At 36.7% G+C, this 20890-nt stretch overlaps 1 protein-coding gene and 1 long non-coding RNA gene across 4 annotated transcripts in view; one reads left to right on the top strand and one right to left on the bottom strand.

Moving 5' to 3' along the window:
* Positions 1-20890, top strand: part of LOC140745850 (irregular chiasm C-roughest protein) — a 132065-nt gene that overhangs the window by 7488 nt on the left and 103687 nt on the right. The gene's annotated exons all lie outside the window — the stretch shown is intronic.
* Positions 18179-19014, bottom strand: LOC140745849 (uncharacterized). The gene is made up of 2 exons (XR_012102706.1): positions 18712-19014; positions 18179-18376 (listed from the first exon to the last, which is right to left on the bottom strand). It is a non-coding gene; the product is annotated as an uncharacterized LOC140745849 (long non-coding RNA).

Here is a 20890-nt window from a genome sequence, read left to right as displayed (position 1 = left end):
AACTGTAACCCTGGAAAATTTCATACTCGTCCGTCCGCGTAATTTTCGTAAAAAGGGGTACAAAGTTCTTGCTTCACGTATTTTATACGATTTATAAATATATTTTTGCAAAGCGATTTTTCACATTCTTGGGCAGCGGCCCTATTCCAATAGTCTAATTTCGGAGCTTGTATGTAAGTTGAGAGAACTTCAATACCGAGATTCAGAATCTTGTAGTGCCATGTCTTGCCGAGTTGTGCAAAGTCGCTACACTATTACTTGCGACTTTAATAGAGCACCTCAGTTCAACTGATCTCACTATCACCCATGATCTTGATCATACCACATTTCCTGAGGACTAAGCTATAAATGCTTGTAACTAAATTTTAAGATTGGATATGTTCTCATTATAAGTGAATATGCTATTGCTACCCGCAATTATTTGTCATGTTTTTACCAGGAAATACATGGGAAGATTCTTAACAAGCAAAGCCAATACATAACCGATAAAAAAGTATACTATATGATATCAAGTATCAACCAAAGTTTTTGTCGGCGACAACCATGTCTCGTCGTTTTCCGGTTGCACTTCGAAACCAGTTTCGTGTCCAGTATTTTAAGGTGTCAGTGACGCGAAAACAATATATAAAATAAAATCTTTAAATACTTGTTCTTGTTCTGGATATAAACTGCATGCTTGTTTTTTCCATTATATCGTATTAATGCTTCGTTAACGGTATTTTTTTTGTGTACAAAGTATCAAGTTAGTAATAATTACTTTATATTTATTACGATGTAGCCTAATTTAAGACTAATGAGTAATTACGCTAACTTAAACTGCTAAATAATCATATAATGAAGGTAGCGTTCTCTGACACTGCACTTCTTTGTTTTAACACGTAAGGGAGTAGACACATTGTTCTTGTGTTCTATAATGTTCACTTATCACTATTTTACTAATACTACACTGTGTCATGTCACAAGCTCAAAGAGTTTAGTCCGTTAACGGTAATTGAATTTCTTTTTAAGTAAAAACATTTATTTTCGCCTTGTAGCAGTTAACCGCTGCTGTTCTGGTTTGAAGGATATGGTACAGGAAACATACTTAGCCGAGACGTTTCAACTTAGTCCTCAGCCTTCATTTTTCAATGTCAAAGTCAAGGTCCAAGATATTTAATTTAACGTGGGTTCTTTACAGAACTTTTTTTGATGTCAATATATTTACCGCTATTTCGCAAAATTTTACTCTTGTATGCCCCATGACATACATACAAAATCAGAATCAAAATGACATAGTATTGTGAATATTTTATAATCTTAACCCATTGCGCGGTGATCCATTTGCGTTACTTCATCATCACCCCATTACTGTCCCACTGCTGTGCACGGGTCTCCTCTCATAATGAGAAGGATTAGGCCATAGTCAACCGTGCTGGCCAAGTGCGTATTGAAAGACTTCACATACATTTGAGATATTTTTTTTAAGCTATTGCATAGCTTTTATCGCGGGCTTTGAGCGCGGCGACCGAATCGAGAAATTCCGTAACGAAAATAAGTAACACCTTTCAACAACTCGGTTGCCTGGAGACTTGATATCCAACTATCAAGTCTCCAGGCAACCGAGTTGTTGACTGTCAATAGAAAAATATGGATATAATTGAATAAAGTATTATTTTACATTCCTTATTATTTTATTTGATATTGGCGACGAGATGTCGAATGAACTAAAAAACAATAAGGAAATACGAGCCACATTACGTGGGTTAATGAAACGAACCGAAAATTACATTTCGGGAATAGAAAAAATTGACATTGAAGAAATAAATATACGACTGAATTCTTTACAAGAAAATTTGAACAAATTCTACGCGATTCAAGAAAATATTGAATGGCTTACAGAAGAAGAAAATTTAGAAGAGGAAATAAAATACAGGTACGAATTTGAAGAAATATATACAAAGCTAAAATTTAAATTTTTGAATGTACAAAAAGAAAATAATCGGCTAATACCTGAATGTTCTTTTATATCAGCAAGAGCGGAAGTTTATTTGATAAACTGTTAGCTGTCAAGGCACGCTTGAGACGTACACCTAATACAAAAGAGTTATCACCTTATCAGTTAATGTTCGGCAGAGAGGTAAGAACCTATATGCATGCCTTATTTAAGAAATCCGCCCCACTATCCAGATTACATTACAATGCACCGCTAACGCAGGAGTTCGGACAAGGTGATAAGGTACAAGTCCGCAGTTACACCAACCCAAGAGTTAAATGGGAGTGCGGAGTCGTCATCCGAAGATTAAGTAGACTCCATTATGAAGTCAGAACTGAAAATGGCATACTGGTGCGCCATCACCTTGACCAAATGCTGCCGGCGCCCCTGGTGGTGAAAGTGAAAATAGCGGTGGAGGACTGTTGGATATCAAGTCTCCAGGCAACCGAGTTGTTGACTGTCAATAGAAAAATATGGATATAATTGAATAAAGTATTATTTTACATTCCTTATTATTTTATTTGATAACCTTAATTCGTCAACTTGAACACAGATGGCAGTAATACACATTTTTTTTATAATCCGTGCAGAAATCTTAAAATTGCGTGAAGTATATTTTATATTCCCATTATAAAATTCAAAATTATATTACCATATTATCAAAATAATATGTTTTATCAACATAAGCTATGTTGAATTCTGGATTGATAAAATAACGTAAAAGAGTGTTTGTTATTTTTAAACGTACAATTACAACTGACAGACTTGACAGCACAAAATCAAAACGCCATTATGATTTATGGTACAAATAATTTGTGTACAAAGTGTTTTAAATATGAATAAACAAAGTGCATTTATTAATGAAAAATGCGATGTACCTGTAACATTCGGCCAAATGTCACAGGCAAATCGCATTGATCCATTTATATTGCTGGTTGTTAATACTTTACGTCACTTATTAAATACTTTTCTATTTTATATTTTAGAATCATCGATATACTACTAATAAAGACGTAGATGAGTCATACACGTTCGAAATTTGGCACATGATTCATGGGCTAATTGGCCTATGACAACTTAGTCACGGGCCGCGCGCCTCTCAGAATGGTCGTGTCTATGTCAAAGTTTCTGTGTTGAAAAGTGATTAAAAATGCCGTCTTGTGTCATGATATTTTGCACAAACTACAGCGGAAAAATCACCCAAGGTGGTGGAATCACTTATCATTCGTAAGTATTTCAATTTCAAGAAGTTATTATCGATTTTTCAATAATTCAAATTAAATTTAGCGTAAATATATGTCACAGATAATAGAGCGAATAAAAAGATGGGCATATTACTAAGTGTAAAAGAGAAGCGTTATGAATTGTGCGTATCCATGTATCATAGATTAAATTAATAAATAGTCCAGAAGGTACATTATTGGTATATATATCGTAAGAAACTACACAAATCATTTACTAATGTGAAAGTTATATTTATTAATTTGATGTTTAAGTCGATATTTTTTCTAATACTATTTCTGTGTAGTGATTGTATTTCTGTGTATGTTTTAGGTTCCCATTAAATGAAATAGGGCGACTAAAGTGGTTGGACATTGTTCGCAAGGTAAGAAGGGAAGACGATTCGCATCCAAATTATTAGAGTCGGACTTGCTCTGAACATACCATGGACGATGATAATTAAATCTTACAAAACCAAAGAATTTATTTTTTATTTTGCCTGCATCCAAAAATCATACTAGTAGTTAATCATAAAACACTCTTGAACACCCTTCTCCATTCCATGCAACATTCACGCAGAGACACGCACTGAATTACGTATTTTTCCCTTAATACTAATACCATATTAAATTAATGCATATACGAATTTATTCTCTCTATACCAAGCACATTATAGGTAGCTATTCAATTAATTCATATAGACGGATCAGACTTAAACTCATCTTTAACGAATAGTCATCATGATTGCCACGCATAAAGTTATATGTTTATCCTTTTTTTGCATATTCAGTTAGACGTGCCGTGTTAGAGCACCTAATATGCCTTTTTTTTTTGTTATCGAAGGGGAAACCTTCAAAAGGTACCCGACAACGTGGGAGCGACGCCGGGTTATGTGGGATTTTTACCGCACTAAAACCCCCTCGGTGGCCGTCCTCTGCGCTGCGTAGAGGGCTTCGGGATCTCCAAAGGAACACAACCGGAGTCCTCTTAGCGCGTTGCCCCGTCGGGCTCCGCCCAGGCGAGCTTGACGCTCGCCACACCATCTGGTGTGTACGACGGTATGCGACCACACATACCGTCGTCCTTCCCGGGGCCGCTGGTCGGGCGGTTCGAGCTCCCACTCTTGCCGCCCGCAACCCCGGAAGCCCCCTTTTAGTCGCCTCTTACGACAGGCAGGGGATACCGTAGCCCTATTCTAGTCCCGGAACTACAGGGACAACCTAATATGCATAGGGCTCGAAATGAAAGAAGTGGACTGTATTTTAACTGTTTAATTGGGATCGGTTACAAATTATCGCGAGCGTCCGTCTCTGCCCACCGCCGTAGGCCAAGTGGTCAAGGAGTGGGGCGACTGGCCGCGCGCCGCGGATGCCGCCGCCGGCGCACCTATCGCCCGCACATTAAGAGGCGAACATGCCATAAGTAGGAACTTGCTCCTCTTAACTATTTATTAGTGTGTTGTTTAAATATATTATTTATAAAGTAGTGTGTATTTCTCCCGATGAGTGCCACTAACAAGCGCCGGTTGTTTTGTTAGTAACCTATCTACGTCTTTATTGAACTTGATAAACAATCTTTGTATAGCCAGAAATTTTTCGCTTCTTCTCCATATCGAAACACCTTGTGAAGTGGTGGTAGATGCAATTACATTAAAAAAGAATAAAGAACCTATTTTGAATAAAAAATTGATTATATTTTTAAATTGTCTATTTTAAACCAATCGATCTGTATAGATACATTATTTAAAGATAAAATAGAATAAACCATAAAATCTACATATTTTGTATCAGACTTTTAAATTATATATTTATATAATAAATTATTTAGTTAAAATGTACTATAAAATTTCTACGTAAACGGCGCACTAAAACATATCAACAGTTTTGTATATTTTTTACCTTCTGTCCCATTATTTCTTTGTCTTTGACAAGCATGCGGATCAATGGATAAGTGACCATATGTCCTGTTTTGAACGGTACAGTCCCTTTTTTCGATGCTTCGTCCCGTTGTCTCCGAAAAGAACCTCGGGACACAAAATTGGTCCGTTTTCCCAAATAACAGTAATGATAACTAAATATTAAAATCCGTAAATTTAAAATAACAATGTTTTAAAAGCTGATTTCCACCATCTTGAATTATTAGTAACGTTTAATTAAGTAACTTCTAATTAAATAACAATAAATAGTAAAATTGTGAAAAAAGCATGGGGTGCTCCATTTATCAGTTTTCGAAAAGCGCCCCACACTTTTTCCTCAATTATACTATTTACTGTTCCTTAAATAATCCCTAGATTGAAAATTATTTTCTACTTTTTAGTTGATTTTATCATAATAACGTGTTTTTAGTTTTTTAAACCATATTTTTTCAAATAAAAAGTAGTTGACATAAAAAAATCGATGTCCCGTTTTGACTGAAGTAATCATTGGTCACTATATTCCATGGTCAATATTTACGTTGGCGTACACTTTAAACGCAATGTCAAACACTAGTTGTCTTTTTTTATCACATTGTTCTAATAGCTCTGTCCCTTAGAGAACATTTGTCTAAGTAGTGAAAGGTAAGTAAAATAAAAAACGTGCATGTGTGCTATCAATGGAGTTTCGCTCAAGTTTTCGGTCAAGTTAGTACGGGTATAACCTGTCTATAAGTATAAAATGTCATTGTTTAGAATGTTCAGTCTTGCTTGGAGTTATGAAATGTCAGCTGATATTTGCAATGTCTTATATAATGGAGATATGATAAAATAGTGGATAAAGATGTATTAATGTAAATGTTAATGATTATGGAAGAATATATTGTATTTCTGGAATTCCTTCTGAGCGTTTTCATAGCATAAAAAATGCTATGCAATAGCTTTACCGCGGCAGTCTCCGAGTGCCACACGTATTTTTTTAAATTCTCAGGTATGCAGGTTTCCTCACGATGTTTTCCTTCACCATTTAGCAAGTGATAATTAATTTATAATACGCACATAGTTTGAAAAATCAGAGGTGTGCCTGGGATTTGAACCTCGGACCCCCCGATCGAGAGGCCGAGTTTCTTAACCACTAGGCTATCACTGCTATTTGCGTTACTTAGGAGAAATAATCATTCGCTGTTAAGCAAATTTAGTCCTTACAAAGTCAAATGATATTAAATATTTATTATAGTGCAGGTCTCCATCAAAACACAACGTTTGCTGGGTCAGCTAGTAACCTTTAAGTAACACCTCATCATATTTACAAAAACTCACATTAGGACCACCAAACCCAAATTAATTTACACCAGACATCCTGATACACAAATGTTAATAAACAATGAGTATAATCTGACTCATGAGCTTAGATCATTTGTGCATTCATTTTAATTGCCTGCATTAATCTGTCTGATGCAATATAATTGAAGAAACCACCCCGAAGACTTTGTATTAAGATTACAGTCATTATGTGGAACTATTTCTACCTTACAACTGGTAAGCGCTTCTGTAGTTTGGTAAGGGTTACGGACCGTAACAAAAAATTGTCTTTTTGATTTTATTTGAAGAACCCATTGCATTCTACTTGGGAGAGAGTACACACATATGTCTGGCTTACTATTATGGGGTTTAGCGATGCTGTGTTCAGCTTTGAAGTGTGTCTCCCACTTATCTGAGGTGTTCTAACTTAGTCGTCAGGGGTAGCAACGCATTTGTTGCCAACCTCAGGTAGAAATCTTTATCGCCATTATCAGGAGTTGATTGCGTCAATGAGCGGCAGAAGCCACTTACCATCAGAGAAAATTGTAAGCTATTTTCATAAATAGAGGTAACCTAGTGATATGAATGTCAGAATCCTTGTCAGCGGTTTGAAGTTCAAATTTAGGGACCGCTGATTTTCAAAATTATGTGTCTCTTAGATATTAATGATCACTTGATTAGACGGTAAAGGGAAACATCGCAAGGAACTCAAAATTACAATCCAAAAATGTCGTCTAAAAAGTTTTTAATAGTATAAAGTCTACCAATACGTAATTGGCCAGCGTAGTGGAATATAACCTAAGCCCTTCTCATTCTGAGAGGAGACCTGTGCCCAGTAGTGGGATGAATTTTATTTTATTTTTTTTTTTATATTTGAACCTGACGATAAAGCAGACGTGCTACCTGATGGAAAGTAGTCAACGTCGCCTATGGACATTTGCAACACCAGAGGAGTCGCCAATGCATCGCCGGCTTTGAAGGAGAGCTCTTTTTGCACCTTTTTTGAAGAGCCCCATGTCATAGCGCTCCGGGAATACCTCAGAAGGATGCTCATTCCACATCTTGCACGTCCGTGGCAAGAACGTCCGCGCAAATCGAACCGTGGAGGACCGCCACGAGTCCAGTTGGTGTGGATGGAACTTCATCCTTCGGCGAGTGGTGCGATGGAGGAACGGTGATGTAGGCACCAGGTCAAATAGTTCCTGGGAACACTCACCATTGTAAAGCCGGTAGAACACGCAGAGGGAACCTATGTCCCTCCGTAAACTTAAAGGTTCTAGCCGTTCGGAAATCCTCGGATCGTTGACGATTCGTACTGCGCGTTTCTGTACGGAGTCAAGTGGGTTAAGTTGGTATTGGGGTGCTCCTGCCCAGAGATGCGAGCAGTACTCCATGTGGGGTCTCACTTGCGCCTTATAAAGCAGAAGGAGTTGGAATGGAATGGAATAGTGAAAAACAAATGCAAAAAACAAAACCGTGGAATAGACATCAGTCGACATTGTTCAATTGACTCTTTGAATTGTTTCGTCAACTCTATTGAAGCTAGAAACCATAGACCAAGTAAGAGATAGACATTCATAATACGGTTTTCATTAGTTAATATTATGCGACGATAGACAGATAAATCGAACAAATGATTAAGTGTACTACACTTAGAAGATTTCCGGGTTATCGAACTCTTAGTAGGAACTCTTAATAGGAGCATGCAGTCCACCTGATGGTAAGTGGCTACTGCCGTCCATAGACATCTGTTATCAACCCCAGATATGATTAGATATTCCTACCTAAGGTCGGCCACAGATGCGCCGCTACCCCTGAGGACTACGCTGGAACGCCTCGGAAAAGTCTCCCTTACCACAACCTTCAAACCAGAACATAACAACGCTTAACACTACAGTTAATAGGCAGAAATAGGTGTACGTATGTATCGAAATTACTCAAACAATTCTACTTCATACGAGCTCTGTGGAGAGGACGCTGTAAAAATTTAAATAACTCTTAATTGGCAATTCCTGTGTGAAACAGTTTTCATAGAGTAATTAAAGGACATTGTTATTCATGTTAGTGTTGACTAATACTGACTAATGTTTGCGGATGTGACAAATGACTTGTATGATTGTGCCTCGCGGTTTTACCCGCGTTTATAAACGTACATACTTTGGAGTTTTTATGTTTTTTTGCGTGGAGCCTTAATTATTCTTTTATATAAATGTAGCCTAACTTATACCTTTTTATATAGGCTAACTGCCAATGAAATACTCGGCAGAAGCGGCTCAGCTGTTTCGATGATAAGCCAGAACAAACAAACAAACAGACAAACAGACAATATAATTGTTTTATTGTTATAAGTATGCGATTAGTAAAAACTGTTATTTTGATATTACAAAGTGACGGTTCAATTTTATTTATTTACTAGCTGACCCGGCAAATTTTGTACTGCCTCAAAATCTATTTATCAAATATATTTCATATACGAGTAAAAATAGCCTATGTTACTTGTGGATAATGTAGCTTTCGAATGGTGAAAGAATTTTTAAAATCGGTCCAGTAGTTTTTGAGCCTATTCATTACAATCAATCAAACAAACAAAGTTTTCCTCTTTATTATATTAGTATAGATATAGATTATGTGACAACCCTACTATGAAATATACTATTTAACTGCCGATTTTTTTATTTAGAAAACAAAATGTAAATATTATTTCACAAATTTTAAGTATTAACAAAATGAAAATTGTCTTTCAATTGTCCATTTAACAAACAAATTCAGCCGGCTTTGTTCAGAATTATGCTGTATTGTGTTGTTACGCCAATTTGGCTTTTCAAACTCATTGTGAACTTGCTAATTGAATATTTTGGGGACATTTGTTTCAATGAACCTTCGGTTAAGGAATTGTGTAGGTGAAAATATATGAATTTCTATAATATATTTGAAGAAGATTTACGGTATATTGTATAAAGGTAAAACAGTTTTCCTAGTGGTTGAAACGCGGTCTATCAAACGAAAGGCCGGGGTTCGAATACCAGGCACGCATTTAATTTTTCGAAGTTAAGGGCGTATTAGAAATTTACTATCACTTTGCTTTAACGGCGAAACATGTATACCTGAGAGATCTTCAATTAAAAAAACAGTTGTCAAAGATTTGTGAAAACCAACTCGTAGTTTGCCAGTGCGATGTACTATTGCCTAATCGTTTTTTTTATAATATGGGTGTAGCAGACGAGCATGCAGTCCACCTGATGATAAGTGGCTACTGCCGCCCATGGACATCTGTAATCAACCTCAGATAGGGTTATATATTCCTACCTGAGATCGGCCACATATGCGCCGCTACCCCTGAGGACTAAGCTGGAACGCCTCAGAAAAGTATGTCTCCCTTACCACACCCTTCAAACCAGAACACATCAGCGTTTCACACTGCTGTTATGAGACAGAAATAGGTGAGACGGCGATGCCACCGCAGTCGAAACACAAAGGGTTCTACCACCTCAAATGGACTATTGCCTAATCGTTAGTCCAAAACTGTTAAAATAAAAATAATAAAATATTTTCAAAACATGTCAAGCACACAATTTCCATAACACCATACTAACAATGACATTAAAGTGATAATTAAAAGTACACTAACAATGAATAATATTCCACTTAACGTGTTACTAATTGATAAACAATTCCGAATGAACCCTGAATGAAAATTTTGAATACGGATTTAAACGTGGTTCAATAGAACTTGTTTAATTTACACTGGCAATATAATTAAGTTTGAATATGTAAAGTAGTGGTAGGTATCTAAAATAATTTGCACCTTCAAACATTTCTTCAGTTTGTTAATATTTTATTTTTTATTATATTTAATTAATTAGAACAATTATCCCAATTACAATAATAAATGAAACAAATAGTAAAAATAAACACTAAATAATCTGTTAAATTAAAATAAAATATACGCGAAAATTTAATTTGAAAGTAAAATATACATTACCATTATTATAGTAAGCTACCGCCCATGGATCAACTGATAATCACTTCCCGATAAGACCCTATCCTATCTGAGGAGAAGTCCTACCTGGGGTGAAGGAAATAAGACTCTCGTATATAGGATCTAAGTACCTAAGTAGGTATCAAGCCTTTGGACTAAGTTAGAACGTCTTATCCAAATCTCCTCTCGACTCCGCGACTCCTCTGGTGATGCAAATGTCCATAGGAAACGGTGACTACTTTCCATCAGGTAGCCCGTCTGCCTCAAATCTACACTAATATTATAAAGAGGAAAACTTTGTTTGTTTGGTTGTAATGAATAGGCTCAAAAACTACTGGACCAATTTTAAAAATTCTTTCACCATTCGAAAGCTACATTATCTACGAGTAACATAGGCTGTATTTTATATGAAATATATTTTATAAATAGATTTTGAGGCGGTACAAAGTTTGCCGGGTCAGGTAGTATAAATATAAAAAAAATCTCTTACCACTCAAAATAAATGCGGTAGTGTTGCCTCTAGACTCAAAATGACCTCTTGCAAGCATATATGTTTGATACCTATTTCATAATTTTTTTTAAATTTATGTTGGGATGTTTTGCCCAACAGTGGGATAATAATACTAACATCGCGCTTGTCCAGCCACCGTGAAGTGGGTAAGACAACAGTACCAGTAATCGATTATAACATGCCCGTGGGAACAACCATCAGTGTTAGGGTGCAGCCGCATCCTCCTAGTCTACGCTGTCCCGGGTTCGATTCTTCAGATATTTGAAATTTGTATATCTTTTATTGTTTGTTTAAAAAAATGTTTTATAAAAAACCTTAACTACTTCTACATATATATAACTCAAAGGTTGATTGACATAGTGATCTATCAACGCATAGGCCAAACCACTGGACGGATCGGGCTGAAATTTGGCATGCAGGTAGATGTTATGACGTAGGCATCCGCTAAGAAAGGATTTTTGATCTATTCTACCCCCAAAGGGATAAAATAGGGGATGAAAATATTACTTCGTGACGCGAGCGAAGCCGCGGGCAAAAGCTCGTTATCTTATAAGAGAACTTATAGAGATTGAAAATCGGCGGCACTACCTTCACACCTGTTGCCAAATAACGGGTGTGGTAGGGAGACATAGATATCCGGGGCGTTCCAAGTTACTCCTCAGAAATAGCAATGCATCTAAGGCCTACCTCATTTAGGGGTCTATAGTCATCAGTAATCAACCCTAGATAGGATGAGAGTCAGAGATCAGCCACAGATGTGCCGTTACCCTTAATGACTAAGCTGGAATGCTTCGGAAAAGTATCTCTTACCACACACTTTAAACCAGAACACATCAGCGCTTAACAGACAGAAGTGTCCGAAAGTCTCGCAATGGTACCGCCACATCGTTCTACATCTACCACTTGTAAAACATAAACGTCATATCTATTATACATTACAGTATTACACACATGTGATGTGGCGATACCCTCAGGTTCAGTTCGGTGCGTCGGAACACGACAGCGCAATTATGTTGATTAACTTCAGAGCCTGATGGAGTGAGCTTATGTAAGCAATAACATGATAAGTACTGTATCTTGAACCTTTGCTTTGTTTGCTTTCTGAGAACATGTAGGTTGGACGTTTGAAGGTGGTAGAACCCTTTGTGAGCTCCAGGGTAAGTAACGCCATACCTTTTCTGCCTAATTGGCTATTTGAACAATAATATATTTTGATAAATTAATTGTAATAATGACATTATTTTTGTAAGAATATAATGTTAATTTGCACGCCTTATAAAGGTATAATAAGAGACGATGTAATTTATAAATTAAGATCATTTTATGTACCTTATCCTTATGCAAATAAAGAAATTGAATTGAATTGAATTAATAACAGTGTTTAGCGGAGGAACCAACGTCACACCGCCAAACTGCTTCATGACGGCAGTATTTAGCGCTACTGCGTTCTGGTTTGAAAGGTGTGGTGAGATTAAATATACTAGGTAGCAAACGAGCATGGTGCACTTGATGGTAAGTGGCTACTGACGCCCATGGACACCTGTAATCAATTACAGATAAGATAAGAGTCTTAATAAAGCTTGGACACATATGCGTTGGTACAAGAGGACTAAGTTGGAACGCCTTAGGTAAATCTCCTAATCCTAAGCATTCTAGTTTAGTCCTCAGGGGTAGCGGGCGCATCTGTAACCGACTTTAGGTAGGAATCTTACCTTATCTGGGGATATTTACAGATGTCCACGCGGTAGTAGCCACTTACCATCAGGTGGACTGCATGCTCGTCTACTGCTACATTATAATTAAAAAGTATATCCCCCTTCTATTAGCGACGTATTGCTTCTGAGTTTTTCTTTAAGAATAAGGCTCATATTTCTAACATAAACAGTTCCAACGCTCTTGGAAAAGAAATTCTTATAATGATAGCTAGCTTTCCACATAAAAATTCCGCTTGAAAGTAATTATAGGATTTACTCTATAAATTTCCTGGTAGTTCCAGTTACCTCCATTGTGCAGGTAAGGGGGTTGTCTTACTACAAACGAGAAACGATGAGCGATATAAAAGCGATTAAGTATCATTATATTGTTTTGATTGTGTATGGTGTTGGCCTCAATTAGGTATCGTTATTTAATTCTTTCAATGATGTTATAGGCGATTAAGGGACAAAATCCAGAAGATTTTTGTAGCATCTTCTTAAAAAATTATACGCTTTAAACATAATTATATAACAATAAAATTAACGTTACTGGTTGTAAGAAAGGCCAAGTCATGTTAGACTGTTGTTTTAATTTCATACATACAAATAAATGTTTGCTAGAGAGACGGACCGTTTCTATGTAATTCAATTAGCCAATACGAGTACATTACGCGTGAATATGATACAAATGCACATTTTTTTCATAATTAAGATCCAATATTACCCAGCAGGATAGAATTTCCAGATTACATAAAATTCATCTTTTTGTGTTTGCTTGCCTGTTCGTTTGTGCAATTAATATCGCATGAAATTAAAACGATCGATCGAATCGTAGATCAAAATCGATTTACTATATCACACGTTATTTTATTTTAAAGTTACTTACTCGTATTTTTTAGGATTGTATTGTAGATAATAAACTCTTAATGGTTTTAACTCTTAATTATTGAACTATTGTTTAGCCTACGCGATGTATTGCTTTCCGATATCCATTCGAAAGGAATCGCGGGGACTACTCGTTAAGTAATAATTTCTTTCATAGTTTATCGCTTATCCTTCGTGGTGTGACAGTTCAGCAAAGTTGAAGCAATCAGCAGTTGTACGGGCTCTCTGTATTTCTTCTGAGTTAATAAGATTTTGACATCGGAGTGTATTTCAAAGGATTCCCGCATTAAACAGGCATCGGGGGTTCTAGCAAAGATAAAAGTGCAATGTCCTTTGTTCTTTAAGCTTGCTATAAAACCATAATACCTAGAATATCTTATATATAAAATTCTCGTGTCACAATGTTAGTTACCGTGCTCCTCCGAAACGGCTTTACCGATTTTCACCAAATTTTATATGCATATTCAGTAGGTCTGAGAATCGGCTACTATCTATTTTTCATACCCCTAAGTGGTTGTTCACCCTTGACATTTTTTTATTAATATGGCAACACAACGTTTGCCGGGTCATCTAGTAAAGTTATAAGTTTTTTAGGATTCTACTACAATGATACCATGACGATATTTCTTTCAATTTTCATAATAGGAAATGAGCATGTAGTTCACCTCATGGTAAGCGGCTTATGCCGCCAACATTACGGTTTTGCCTGAGGACGCTTACAGTTGTTACCCCTGAGCACTAGTTCGGAACGGCTCGGAATATGCCTCCCTTATCACATAACATAACACTGCCGTTATTAGCCAGAAAAAATCGGTAGAAATGACCCACCTCTGGTACGTTTCTAATCAATATTTGGGACTGAGAACAGGTCTGTATGAATGGCATTAATTACAGTATAAAAAAAAGTAGATGCTTCTTTACTGGCCCAATTTCTTTAAAAAAACACATCAGAAAACACACATTACCCTTTTACGTTTCGACAAATATAACTGTTTTGGTACGTATTTGCCCAGTACGGTAACATTTAATGTCTAATTGACAAAATGGCGCATTATGTTTTGTCTCTCTTTTTGCGAACATGTGAGGTAGACAAAAAGACTTGAGCACTTACTTATTGTTACGTTTACTCAACTGAAGCAAACGGAACAGAATAACGGGTTGAGTAAACGTAACGTAAAACTGTGGGATGTTTTGAAAACTCATGGTAAGGGTTCATAATAAGTTCTGTCTTCACTTAATATTAATTGAACTGAATGCTCGTTTGCTAATTCACTTTCATAGAACGAAATATCTATAATAAAAGTTCCATATGAAGGTACCAATTGGTACAGTCTTCCCCGAATTTACTAAGCTGTCAGCCTTATAAATTCCGAGGTGTCCTTAATATTTTCCAGGGTCCTATTGCGGTGTAAAACGGAATGGGATCGGTGGTAATGCAATTTGCATAGATACGCAATGACGTTGGGCTTCAAGAAAAACATTGTGGGATATACGGGTGAATATTGTGTCGAGCAAAACGACTCAATTTAAGATTCCTTCTTAATCATAATCAAAATCATAATTATTTTATAGCATAAATATGGTATTACATAGGATGTTGTTCAATTTATAAAGTTCATATTTCACCACGTTCTACCACCACGTCTTAAGTGGTCCAACGTTGTAAGTGTTTCCAACAGAACAACTAAAGACATTCAAGTACCTATATAGTTACAAAGACAGGACATGAGGTAAAGTGTCATCCACTACTTAATACCAATTGGTAGTAAGTTTTCCTGAAAGGTATGTCAAACGTCAATAAATCTAAGATAGTGTCAGTGTGAATCGGGATGAAAGTTGTTATATGAAAATCTAGACAATGTACCTATTTCTTATGTATTTAATATATTTTTTACGTAGATCAAGCTTTCAAATAATATTTATTTTTATTTATTAGTTTGCATTTTAACATTAATATTACTTATGCAAAAAGATATACACGAAAATATTCACGCAAAATGTGTGACGAGAGTTTAATTTCATTTCTTCGAGACATGATGTATCTTCAATTGTTCATCGCAATTACTTCCCGTACGGCGTACAGTTTCTCATTCAAAATATATTGCTATTTTCTTACAAAACAATTTTCAAACATTTTTTACATTGAACTGTTTTAAAGAAAATTTAATTTAAACCGCAATTTCTGTTCGTCGCAATACCACCCCGTGTGTTTCTGTGTACACAGTACACACGGAATGTTATTTGCTTGTCCCATTCTTACAGCGTGTAAACGCCACACGTACAATTTACATATGTTTTACATTTACTATATTGTGGATCGTGACGTCAGCTAACATCTTTATTAGTTCGAGACAATGACTTCATTTTAGTTGACGTGTCTGTTAGAAAAAATGCCCATGATATAAATGTTTCCCTTGTTTTCATGCAATTAAATTGTTGTTGATGTTTTCGCCCGTTTTTAATTAATAATTAATCTACCTTTTGTTTTCTTATCACAGATGGATAATTGTCAACTTGTTGGACCTAGTTTCCTTCAAAATTTAAATTTACTACAGTCGACTCATGAAGTGTTACATTGTTAACGATGCTTCTATCTGGCTCTGCCCTGGGGGGAGCAATTTACGCACCTCAGTCTCCTCACACTACATCTGGTGTGTACAACACCGCTTCTGAAGCTTTGGGTAGTTTGCTGGACGGTTTAAGCTCCCACTCTTGCCTCTTGCAACCCTGGGAGCCACCTTTTAATTGCCTCTTACGACAGGTAGGGTATACAGTAAGCGCCGTTCTTCTCGGGGCCGCTTGCTGGACGGTTTGAGCTTCCACTCTTGCTGCCTGCAAACCGAGAGCCAACTTTTAATTGCAGGCAGGAGATACAGAAGCGCTATTCTGGTCCCGGTACTACAGGGACAAAGCTTAGAGTCCTACCGTAGTTAGTGTATCCGGAGTCGAAATGCAAAGGGTTGCAACGGCTTGCAAGACCTCAACGCTTTCTACACTCACAGCCCCACACTAGGATTCCCTGTATCGTGGGTGCCATGGACACACACAGAGACAAATACACAAACACCCAGACCCAGAAGCAGAAATCTAAATTCATCATTTAAAATTCTGTCTGGCCGGGGATCGAACCCGGGACCCTCTGCGCGTCAGACCGGTATGGTGACCGCTCCGCCACGCGGGTCGTCAAACTAACGTCAACCATACTACTGATACCAACCTGATACCTCACTATCCTACTAATCTAACCCAAATATATCTATACCATAGTACATGTCACAAACCCTTATCTTACAACAAAGCACTTATTGACATGTTCAAAGACCCATTAATCTCGGGAGCACCCATCGCTGTCAAAGCTAACGGATCTCGTGGACACTTGGATAGTTCGCATTCATTAGTCGACGTTAGTTTGAGAGCTTGTTAGGTACATGTTAGATTAACCGCCTCTATCACTTGCTGATTGATTAATCTCATGTGTAACTGCGTTAACACTTTAAGGTAAAGATAGGTGTGTCATATACTTCTTATTTTTCTCGCAACACTTTTGTAATATTGGATTTGCCAACTAACACCCCATTTGATGGTATAACCTCCATCTGAGGCTATATTTTGAAGGTAGTAGAACCCTTTGTGGTTCGACTCTAGCGGCACTAACTGTTGTGTTAATTTGAAGAGTGTGGTAAGGGAGACATACTTTTGAGGCATTCCAGCTTAGTCCTCAGAAGCAGCAACACACCCTCGGTAGGTTTAAGGGTGGTAAACCCTCTTAGGTTCGACTGCGGCAGCATCACCGCAACACCTATTTCTGCCTTAGAGCAATGTTAAGCATTGCTGTGCTCTGGCTTAAAGCGTGTGGTAAGGAAGAAGTACTTTACAAAGACGTTCCAACTTATTCTATAAGGGTAGCATCGCATCTGTGGCTAGTTTCAGGTAAGACTCTTATGCCATCAAAAACAATGCTTGTAAAAAGATCCAAGTCTCGCCATTCAGTTCTTCTACCGTAAAAAGTTTTGAGATCTATGTAAAACCAAGCCGGTAAATGTATGCAGTCCCTACTTAAGGGACTTTCTGTCTTAAGGTATTATCTCACTATCTAACCTAACAACATCTCATGGGACCATACCAATATTAAAAATCTTTTATGTTCTAAATAAATTAACGTGGCAATCGTACTGCAAGTCACATTGTGTTTTCATCTTATCATATCGCATCACACAGGTAACATTAGTACGATTGCCAAGTCAATTTATTTAAAACATAAAAGATTTTTAATATTGGTATGGTCCCATGAGATGTTGTTAGGTTAGATAGTGAGATAATACCTTAAGACAGAAAGTCCCTTAAGTAGGGACTGCATACATTTACCGGCTTGGTTTTACATAGATCTCAAAACTTTTTACGGTAGAAGAACTGAATGGCGAGACTTGGATCTTTTTACAAGCATTGTTTTTGATGGCATCTCATTCCTTTTTGTAGATATTTCTACTCTTTTCCTTTCCGGTACCTTCTACTAGTTGAATCTCAACAACAGATTTTTTAAAGCCAATTAAATTTTTGTAGTTAGTCTTTGTAGTTATGTAAATAATCTTGCCATTCATCATCACTTTCATTCGAACATGACAATAAATTAAATCTAAAAAAGTTACTATTTTGACTACTGAAATTATTCCCATTAGGTATCCTCAGGAAAAAACATCTCTACTGATTGTGATTTATTTATTTATTGTGATTTAACGTGTCTTCGTATTAAATAATCGACATCCCTTACTTTCTTCTGAATATCCGACAAAAATCATTGGTAATCTTTCACTGACTTCGTCGGACTCCGGTTTTTGATATAAACCACAGTATTTACTGCTCTTGCTCAAATTCGTTTCAATTTATAATAGACTTCTGACTTCTGAAATGAAATGAAATATTTATTTAATAATGATAACATTCGTTTTAGACTTCTCGCATTTACAATAATAGTTCTCTTAGCTGTTTCAACCACAACAATTTGTTTAGGGGTATATAGCCTTCTGATGTAGAATTCCATTTGTTGACAATAAAATATTGAAAGCTCTATTACAAAATTTCGTCCCACTATCTGATCTCATACATTTGTTCGACTTGCTAGTTCCCTTTTCAACACTTTATATTTTTGAAATTTCTTAAAGACTCACTCTTATGTTTTAGAAAATAAACATTCATCGTGTCATTCGAGAATAATAGTCGATAAATAATAACATGTACCTTGAACCGTTGAGTGAAGTAGCTTCCATGGGACCACATAAATCTGTATGTACGATCTCCAGTATATCGTTCGTTCGCGTTCAGAGGTTTGGAAATGGTTTCTCACTAGTCGTCATATCCGTCGTAATGTTCACATTATTAAGACCAGTCACAATATTCTTTAAAATTCGCATATATTCCGGATTAATATGGGCTAGTCTTCTATGCCAATATTTATTTGACATTGTCAAATTACATATCGGTGATTTGACAAATTGTTTAAATTTATATATACCATTTACGTTGTGGCCAGTTGCGATGATATTATCCATATAATTACTAATAGTGCAACCGTTTTTCAAGAAATTAACAGTAAATCCTTTTTCAGTAAGTTTACTCACCGCTAACAAATTCATACTTAAATTATTAGTCTGCACTTGTCTTCTGCATTCGACCTGTAGTTATTTTTAGAATTAATATTTCCAGAGTATATTAATAATACATATTTTCAGCTAGACTATATTTTTATTCACTTCTATTTAAAACTTAGCTCACCGAACAATATCATTTTATATATAACTATTATGTTTGTTTTGTACGAGCAATGGAGCAAAAAAAAATACCCTAATTGTGCAATGGACGGTTGTTTAAATTCAACATTAAACTGTGCATTTTCGTTTTTTTATAGCTATCAATTTTTTAGGGAGGTAAGTCGGTATTTGCTGTTGTACCGAGCCACTAGGAGCTGATATTTTTGGTGATCATGGCAAGAATATGTTATAAAGTGGCTATCTAAGCTCGATTTATATAACAGTTTCTTATTTCGAATAATTTGAAACGAACTTAACTAAATTTATGTAATATTACGTATCAAATATTACGTAAGTTGAAAACATGATTTTTTGTTTGTGTAGATATTGGTTTGTCTTTAAGGCCATTTGGTAGATTTAGGTCTAAAACGGATAGGGCAAAAGGAATTGTGTAATAAGGGTAATCCGTTTAGAAGTTATTAGGGATTTTCATTGTGAACATTGTAAATTTGTATATGTAAGCTTATTATTTTTTATACAGACATTTATTTAAGCGCAATAAGGCCGAAATTTGCACATTTGTTTCCTTGGAAACAAACTTATTATTATTTTATAATACGGTGACAGTTGCTTTACCTCACGACAGTTATTGTATTTTTTGTATGTTACCGTTATATTGTAGAATACGTTAGCATACACATTAACTAGGCAGTCTTAAGATTAGCTAGAAAATATGCAGATTAACTATGTAGTTAAAATTCGAAACATCTTTTCAGACTTGTTCTTAGGGTTAAAACACATGCCTTTTTACGACACGACGACGTATCGTGACACATAGCGACATTGTGCCACAAAGCGATATTGTTTCGTGAAAATATACAATGTTTGTCGTAAATTCATGACACGACGACGCATCATGACATGCACGGGTCGACGTCAAGGGGTGAAAATTGATACAATCTTCGTTTTGTACTTTAGGTAATGGGCAAGCTTGTCCCTGTAGTTCCGGGCCTAGAATAGGGCTACGGTATCCCCTGCCTGTCGTAAGAGGCGACTAAAAGGGGGCTTTCGGGGTTGCGGGCGGCAAGAGTGGGAGCTCGAACCGTCCAGTATGCTACCCCGGGAAGGACGGCGGTATGTGTGGTCGCATACCGTCGTAATCAACAGATGTTGCGGGAGGAGCGAACGCTCCCCTAGGGCAGAGCCCGATTCGGGCATCGCGCTTGGAGGACTCCGGTTGTGTTCCGTTGGAGATCCCGGAGTTCTCCAACAAGCGCCGAGGACGGCCACCGGGGGGGTTTTAGTGCGGTAAAAATCCCACATAACCCGACGTCGCTCCCACGTCGTCGGGTACCTTTTGAAGGTTTCCTCCTCGAAAAGAAAAAAAAAAAAAAAAGGTAATGGGAAAGCTAATCTGCGTTTTAACTGATTTAGGCACATTAGCCGTAACATCTAGTTTTTTGTCATGACATTTGTCAGAAATTCGGAATGTTTTTGATATTATATTACTTTTTAGGGTTCCATACCCAAAGGGTAAAAACGGAACCCTATTTCTAAGCTGTCTGTCTGACATAGAGCTCTATTTCTGGAACCTTAATAGATAGAAACTTATTTTTTTACGGAATATATATAATGGTGGCCGCTTTAACAACAAGTACTAAAAGTAAGAA

The sequence above is a fragment of the Epargyreus clarus genome, unplaced genomic scaffold (genome assembly GCF_041222505.1).
Source record: "Epargyreus clarus isolate Ecla_fem2 unplaced genomic scaffold, WU_Ecla_fem_2.2 ptg000011l, whole genome shotgun sequence".
NCBI classification, from domain to species: Eukaryota; Metazoa; Arthropoda; class Insecta; order Lepidoptera; family Hesperiidae; genus Epargyreus; species Epargyreus clarus.
Note: the sequence above shows the minus strand (reverse complement) of the source record. Positions and strands in the feature narration are given on the sequence as shown.